Source organism: Panicum virgatum, chromosome 9N (assembly GCF_016808335.1).
Source record: "Panicum virgatum strain AP13 chromosome 9N, P.virgatum_v5, whole genome shotgun sequence".
Classification (NCBI taxonomy): Eukaryota; Viridiplantae; Streptophyta; class Magnoliopsida; order Poales; family Poaceae; genus Panicum; species Panicum virgatum.
The window spans coordinates 38,243,131-38,251,555 of record NC_053153.1 but is presented as its reverse complement, the minus strand read 5'-3'; the positions used below and the strand labels follow the sequence as shown (position 1 = coordinate 38,251,555).

General features: G+C 46.8%; 1 non-coding gene across 1 annotated transcript; it reads left to right on the top strand.

The window, feature by feature from the left end:
* Window positions 1-3,341: 3,341 nt before the first annotated feature.
* LOC120693617 lies at window positions 3,342-3,447 on the top strand. Its single transcript, XR_005683077.1, has one exon. It is a non-coding gene; the product is annotated as a small nucleolar RNA R71 (small nucleolar RNA).
* Window positions 3,448-8,425: the final 4,978 nt, after the last annotated feature.

Genomic DNA, 8,425 nt, shown 5'->3' with positions numbered 1-8,425 from the left:
CCACCAAGCACTACGGTCATATTCAGTTAATGCATTAGCTTCTAATATGCTTTTCTTACTGAAGCCTAGCGCATTACTAAAGTCTTTGGGTGGCATTTCAAAGAACTCGTCGAAAAAGTGGAAGTGGATTATAGTTTCTTTTCCAATGGTTTCGATATGCTGTGTAGACAGGAACTCCATGGTGAGAAGGTGCGAATCTGGTTCGGTGATGTCGGTGAAGCATGACCATCCTGCGGTGGTGAACACGCGGTTCATGTCCTAGCGGAGTCCTGTCATCATGAGGAATTCTGTATCGAACCGCTTGGCGTGGCCGTACGACTGCTTCTTCAACAGCTCGAGGGCATCCCGCTCATAATTGGTCCGGATGACGATCTGATCGACCGATGTCAGGACTCTGAATTTGAGATGGGGCCTCGGGACTGCTAGAGAGGCAGGGGCTTCCTCCTCTTCTTCCTGGAATTGTGACGGTCGATGGACAGAGTCCATTGACATGTCATCCCGGGAGACTGATGACACTCACGTACTGTGGGATCAGGATGACGAGCCTAGCTTCTTCACCTTGCCCTTGATGTTCCCACACAGCGACATGGCTCCTGCAAAAGATTAGTACAGAGAATATGCAGGGAAAAATAATCGGAGGGGGTCAGTGGTTAGTCGTTCTTGTGGGGATCAGTCCACCATAAATGTCCTTCATTCAGAGCTTGATTATTCTACTGGAAATATTTTTGTGGTTTTCATTTTTTTATGAGAGGGTTACTACTAATTTTATTGGATTAGTGCCGGGCTAATCTCAGCACTACTATTATTTTTGTGGGCCTAGCACTTGAGTTGCTTGGCTTAATTAACTTCTAAGAGCTTCATTATGCAAGAAAACTCAGAGAGAGGAAGAGGGAAAATGTGCTCGGGAGAGTAACCTGCGTACTCAGAGCGATGGTGCGACGATCAACGACGATGAGGCGGCTTTTATAGAGGGGCGCAGGGGCCAGGCCGGCCGGCCTGCATGGCACCGGGTGGCACCTCCCGCGGCCCTCCTTGCTCCATGTCGATGTCTAGCTCGTAGGCTTGCAGGTGATCATGCTCCGGTGGGTGACGACGCAACGGGAGCGGTGGAGAGGCGCCGGGCGGCCGTGATTAGGCCGACCGGCCTGCCCCCCCTCTGCACCATGATCACGTCCACTTTGGCTTGCCTCCTGCGCACTCAAAGCCCCGGTTCCCTGCTGCCTCCTGGCCAAATGAGAGCATGTGGGGCCGGCTGGCCTACTATTTGGCCGATTTATTTTTTTATTTTTTTATATGCAATGTAACAAAAATTTATGCAAAACAAAAATTTAATTTTTAGTTTGAGAAAGTAAACATGCCATGACTCTAGGAAAGAAAGATTATGCATGGAATTAGAACTATCCTATATGCAAATGCAAGGAGTGGATACATACCATTGTTCTCATGGTGATAGCTCGGGTTTTGAGTCCTGAGCGGTACTCTCCATACCTCGGGTTCTTTTGTCGTCGCCAGATGGAGTTCCAGACGAAGACACTTTTCTCCGCCATTCCTTCTCGGTGGCGGGTTTCGTTTTGATCGCTTTCGCCTCTGATTCCTCGAATTCTCTACGAAGGATTCGTTGTCTTGCGTTCCTGTAGTTGTGCACTCTGATTTCCCTGTCGATTCTTAGTTGTTCCAAGAGCTCGGCAAGGATATCGATGGTGGGTGTTGATGGCTTCTCCCGCTCTTTCTCGGATTTCTTCCGGTTGAATTATTTGACCTGAGAACATTGTTCTACCTTTGGTCAGAAGGCGAACCTCTCTGTCTGCCCATTGATGTTGAGCTGAATTTCTCCGGCTCTGACATCAATGTGTGTGTTTGCGGTACTCAAGAACGGCCTTCCCAGAATGAGGGGCATCTTGGCGTCGACCTCCATATCGAGGATGACGAAGTCAATGGGAATAAAGAAGTTCCGGATTTAACCAGAATGTTCTCTGCAATTCCCGCGGGGTAACGGACTGTCTGGTCCGCTAGCTGCAAGCACATAGTAGTAGGGGCAAGCTCATGATAGTTTAGTTTATCATAAACTACCTTGGGTTTGATGCTGACGCTTGCTCCCAAATCAAACAGAGCGTGTGAGAAATGCTGACTCCCGATTGAACATGTGATTGTGGGGCATCCTGGATCTTTCTTCTTCTCCAGGAGAGGATCGAGTATAGCTGCACTACACTCCTCTGTGAGTTGCACGACCTCGGTGGTGGGCAGGCTGCTCTTGTTACCAAGTATATCCTTGATGTACTTGGTGTAGGTTGGGACCTGCAGAGCATCAAGAAGCGGTATATTGACATACAACTTCCGTATTACCTCGACGAACTTGCCGAATTGCTCGTCGGCCACCGGCTTCCTTAACCGTTCCGGAAACGGTAAGGCAGTAGTGTCATGAAACTCCCGTGAAGTTCTAGGGGGTTCCACGATTTCCTCCTGGGCAGCAGTTGTGTTGGACTCTTTTGCCTCCTCCTGGTCTTTGTCTGCAGCAGAGGTATTGCTGGCAGGTACGGTTTTCTGCCGAGATCCTGCATCATTAGGGTATGGTGGTTCTTGCGTGGATTTACCCGTCCGCATAGTTACCGCACTAACAATCTCTTTCGGTGGAACTTCTGGTTGCCCAGAAAGTTTTCCTGAATTATTGTTAGGACAAGATGAGGCTAGTTGAGCAACTTGAGTTTCTATCATTTTGTTGAAGCTCAACTGGTTTTTAATAACATAATTTATTCCCTCTAGTTGTCCGGCCAAAGTCTCCAAAATTTTATCATTAGCAAGGAATTTCTTACTAATGTTGTCATTAATTTGTTTCTGGCCATAAACTAGGTCCTTTAAAGAAGGCTAGAAATTGTTATTGAAATTCATACCTTGCTGCTGACTAAAGGGGAGGTTGGGTTTTGAATTCCAACCCTGCTGAGGACGGAAGCCTGAGTTGTTGGAGTTGTTCGCCCCAACAAAATGATCTTCATCCTGAGTGACTGGGCAAGAGTTGCCCATGTGTCCAGTTTCTCCGCACACCTCGCATGTCATGCGAGAATCCCACAACTTGGTTAGCCTCCTGGTGTGGAGACTCCAGTCTCTTCATGAGAAGGTCCATCTTGGCAGCAAGCATATCGATACTATCGATCTGATGAACTCCTTTGTGTGGTTGTTGCTGCCTATCACCTTTCCAACTCTGGTTGGAAGCAATCTTCTCTATCGGCGCTTTCGCTTCAGGTACGCTGAGCGAAAGAAAGGAACCACCTGATGTTGCGTCAATGTGATTCTGAGCTGGTGTGTTCAGGCCATTGAAGAAACTCTGAATGATCAGCCATTCCTCCATGCCGTGGTAGGGCATGCTGCAATGTATTCCTGGAATCTCTCCCAAGCTTTCGGAATGGCTTCATCCGGGAGTTGTTGAAATCCAGAGATTTTACCTCGGAGGGCATTGGTTTTGCCCACCGGAAAATACTTCGTCAGGAATGCATTGGAGGAAGCTTCCCATGTAGTGAAGTCTGCTTTGTTGGTGTAAAACCACATCTTCGCCTTGCCTAGCAAGGAGAATGGGAACAGTCAAAGATGGACGTTGTCCATCGTGGTACCTCTGGGGTTGATAGTGCTGCTCACTTTCAAGAAATTTTGAAGGTGAGTGTTGGCATCCTCTGATGCCTTGCCACAGAATGGACTCGCTTGAACCATGTTCACCAGTCCCGACTTGAGCTCAAAGCCATCATTGCCTTGGTCATTGTTTAGTCCAGTAGGAATGTGGTTGCTGGACGGGGCCGAGTACTGCCTAAGAGTCTTGGCCATGGGTGGTGCTGAGACTGACAAACGAGGATTCCAAGTGGGTTTCTTCTGGGGTGGGACGACGCGGTGTCTCACAATTCGCCCAATTCTCTAAGGATTTGGATCGAAGTTGGATGGTAGATCAAAACTAGTCATGCACTGCTCTGCATCGAATGAACAAGAGAGAGAGAGAGAGCAATGGTAAGCCCACTAAAATTAGCGGTGATAAAACAGTAAGGTTTTTCACTCAATTATATGATAACTTTAGCCAATTGCTTCCCCGGCAACAACGCCAGAAATGCTTGTTGGTGTCTTTTATGCTCAATCTGAATAGGTCTGCAAGCACACAGAATTCACCGGTGTAGCACTTCACCTTGGAGTATTCCAGGGTATCGTGAAAATCCACAGGGAAGCACTATGGTAAAGTGTATTGTAAATCGTAGTGACAACCTTTACTGAAATTACCGACCGACTAATCTAGCAGGGGTAAGCCAGATAACTGATAAGATAAGTGGCCAGGCTATGACTGTGCGACACACAGGAGATTCTATACCTTAGAGAGGTAGTAGCTGGGAGGACAATGAGCGAGAAAGGACTCCTGAAACACTTCTAAACTACTGAGCTAGCCTCACTAGAACTAATCTAAGCCTCTAACTTGATGTTGGAACTAGGAGCTTACTTCGGCGGCCTAAACGAAGGGCACAGACAGCGGTGAGAAGGGACCCAACATACTTTTGGCAATCCTACTGCTATGAAAAAACCCGAACGTGGTGGGCTACGAGGGACGGACAAGGCTGTCACCACTTGCCGCCTACCACTGCGGTACCGTTTGGTGGAACACACTTTCTAGCTAGCACTGAGTCAGACACCACGTCCGCTCTCGGTACTTGGATTTCTCTTGAGGCCTTCAAGAGAAATCCCCCTCAACCTAGTGAACTAACTTGAGTTACAATAGTACGGGCGAGAAAACCCGTAAGACTAACTCCGACAAACATGAAAGAGAACTTAAACTGAACTAGGGGTAAAACTTACTCCCGTAGACAAGTACAAGTACTTGAGAGATAAATACTTGCGGAAAGTAAAGCTGACTCAAATAAATAAAGAAGATAACTTATATTAAAAATAGTCAAAGGAAAAGATACAAGAGCTTTACCGAGCTCCGATGACAACTCCGGATCCCCGAGACAAGCTCGACTCGACTCTAACTCCCTACTACTAACCTACTCTAGACTTGAGAAGAGAATTTCTCCTTTGAGTGTGTGTTTACAAGTGAGGGGGAGAGTGGTATTTATAGGCTTCCAAGGTCGGTAGAAGGCTGGTAATTCCTTTGGCACCAGGTGCACGCAACTGTAGAGGTGGTGCTTAACTTCCACGTGAAGCCAGGAGCTGAGAGGCTGCAAGGTGGGGCCTAGCGGCCCAACCTAGGCCGGCCGGCCTAGGATTGTGCCACCTGGCCACCGACCTTCTGTGGGTGGCCTCTGATCCCTCCTGGACGTTGGTGCTTCGGGTATCTTCCTCAGATTCTAGTATCTTAGGCCGGGCAGCTCGGAGGAGGTCGGGCGGCCTGGTCCCGGGGCCTCTCGGCCCTCCGTTTCGCCGATGTTGCACATCAACGCTCCACACTACCTCTGGACTGGGTGTCTTCCTCATTTGACGCTCTTGGCACTGGCAAGTGGGCTTTTGGGTTGATCCTTGTGTCTTCCGGGTCCACCTACAGGATATGAAAAGTTCACCTTGTTCTAAAACCTTATGGACATGTCACATTGCTCCAGTGAAATTATTGGACCAATGTATGTGGAGGTGTCCGGCCGGTCGGCACGGAATGTGCCGGGCGGCCGGGATTTTTTCTGATTTCGACCATCTTTGGACCTTGGATTTCTGCAAACACAACTCATCCAAAACTTGTGGAACTTATTAGAATCAAATAAAATATGCATGGAACATAGTGCAAAACTCAATTTATTCCCGAGAAGTTGACGGTCAAAACGTGAGATAATGGTCGTCAACAATACCTACCTAGGAGAGTTGTTGCTAGTATAAATATCCCCTATGAGTACTTAGAAAACAACTTTTGATAATTTGATAAACCGATATGGTATTGCAGCCGCACTGCTAAGTTTCTTACACACCTGTAATCTTTCGAGTTCTTCCTGGACTTGTGAGTAAGATCTCTCTGAGGTCCCCTACTTCGTGCTCAACGGTTGCCAGTTCGGCTGCGCCGTTTTGTGTGGATTAGTCCCAGTTTGTGGTTCTGCGATCATTCAGAGATCGAGTCGAAGTCCTCATGGCTTCAGTGCCTCTCTCCCCGTTGCTTGTTCGCATCCTACCTTGGCAGGTATAAAGCAATTTACCTGTTGTTCGCAATAAAGTTATCCTTGTTCTTGAACCTACTTTCGTGAAGATCGGGCCATCCTTGCGGCGATTTATATCAGCACCTAATATATGGTAATCGGAGCTATCATTGTCACGGTAGGTTTTGTTGTAACCCACTTATCTATCCTTCATTTACCATCTATTACTTTTTACATCCCTCACATATATTTGTTTTGCATATCCTATAGTCCACTTAAAAGACATAAAAAAACCCAAATTGGGTAAAAATGCAATCCGATCGCTGCAGAAGTAGGTATAGCCCTTTCGTGGTATTAGTACTTTTGTGTTGTTGCATTCATCAAGTTGCTTGTCACCATCGTTGTTCTTCCACTGTGTTCATTTTTCCCCTCATATTCGTAACTCTGTTTTATCAAGTGTGAAAGAAAGAGCAGAAGAAAAAGAGAGCAAAAAAAGGGAAGAGAAGTTGAAAGGGGTTGTGTTGCGGATCATGTTACTGCAAGTTTCAGATTTGTTATCTCTAGGTTGTGGTGTACTATACAGCAATATTTACAAATTTTATGAATGATTTACATCACTTGGGTACAGTACCGTAGCCTCCCTTGAACAGCCACCTATAGCTCCACAAAAATCTGAAACTGGACCTCTCTTCTTGTATCCTTTTGATCGCTTAATCACAGCTGCGGTATTGCCACTTTAGCACACTTACAGTCCTTGAGAACGAGTAAGAACATTGGTAAGTAAGAGGTGATGTTGTGTGATTCCACAGTCCTTACCTGAAACAAACTAGGTTTCCAAAAGGAGAACCCGACTCTCTGTATCATTGTGACAGTCCCTGGATCACTAGCTATCACATACAGAACACATTTCAATTACATATCATAGTCATACTATTGGCACTCCTTAGCCTAAACGAATTACTTCACAAGCGCACATAGACCTATTGTAGCTTTCACCAGGGAGTATACTTGGGATATCAATCCAATGAATGATAAGCCTCGACTAGTGGTGTAAAACGATTCAGCCGGACCCGCCAAGGAAGAAGAGGTACGAGGGTAGAGGATTTAACTCCAGATAGATTACCTAATACTAAGCTATCCTGTTAGATTACTAACTTGATCTGCTTCGGCAGTCTCAGAGAAAGACTCAGACTGGGATGAGAAGGGAGTCCAACGACAGTTGATAACTACTGCTATGAAAACACCCGTACATGGTGGACTACAAGGGACGGACAAGGCTGTCACCACTTGCCGCCTACCACTACGGTACCGTGGGGGTGGAACACAACTTGAGATAGATAACCAAGCCTAGGCACCACTCCTACAACTATCGAGCTACTTACTCCTACCATGTACTTAGGCATAAAGTAACCTTAGATAAATAGAACTTGCTATTTACACAGACTCAGAATCCTGCAGATCAAAGAAAGTATCTGAACAAGTAACTTAAGTAAAAAGTAAAACTAGCGAGACACTGAAGATAAATGAGGAACTTACTTGGAAAGATATATTCCTCTGAGGTGGCTACAAAAGTAGGGTAAGATCGAGAGAACTCGACTCCGTCCCTTTAGCTCGGCCTTCGCCGCAGCTCTCACCTCACACTCTCCCTATTCTACACTAGGAACTAAACTAACTTGAGACTCTTCTTGCTCCAAGTGGTGTGTCTTGCAAGTGAGGAGTGGAGGTTATTTTATAGTGCTTCAAGGTCAGTTCTGTCCCCATGCATCACCTGTACACGAAGTCGATCAGTAGCTTAGCTTCCACATGAAAGATGATCACGAGACGCTAATTAGTAGGGCCGGACAGCCTGGCCTAGGCCGGTCGTCCTAGTGTTTCTGCCATCTGGCATCGCCCTTCTAGTGGATGCCTTTGATCACTCCCTAGAGGTCGGTGGAGAAGGACTAGCTCAAACGCACATGTCCTTAGGCCGGACGGCCTAGTCAAGGCCGGGCAGCCTGGACCTGGTGCCTCTCGACCCTCCAATGCACTGTCATACTCCTCAACGGTTGCATGTTGTCCCTGAAGGCGGTTTCAAGCTTGACACAATTCGTTTCTCTGATTATGGGCCCGTCTTTCCCTTCTGCTTTGGGACTCAAGCCTGTTAGTCTTAACTTGTGAGTTTTGAGCTGATCCCTATTGGGTTGGCTTGGATTTGTCCTCAGGATCACTCTAGTAAAGTTTCATGCCGAAATTCCACAATTGTTATGCCGGTCGGCTGAGCTCAGGCCTTCCGGTCTGGAAATTGTCTGTTTTGGCAAATTTTGGATATGTTGTTCCTGCAATCAAATATGCACCAAAACATGTGGAAC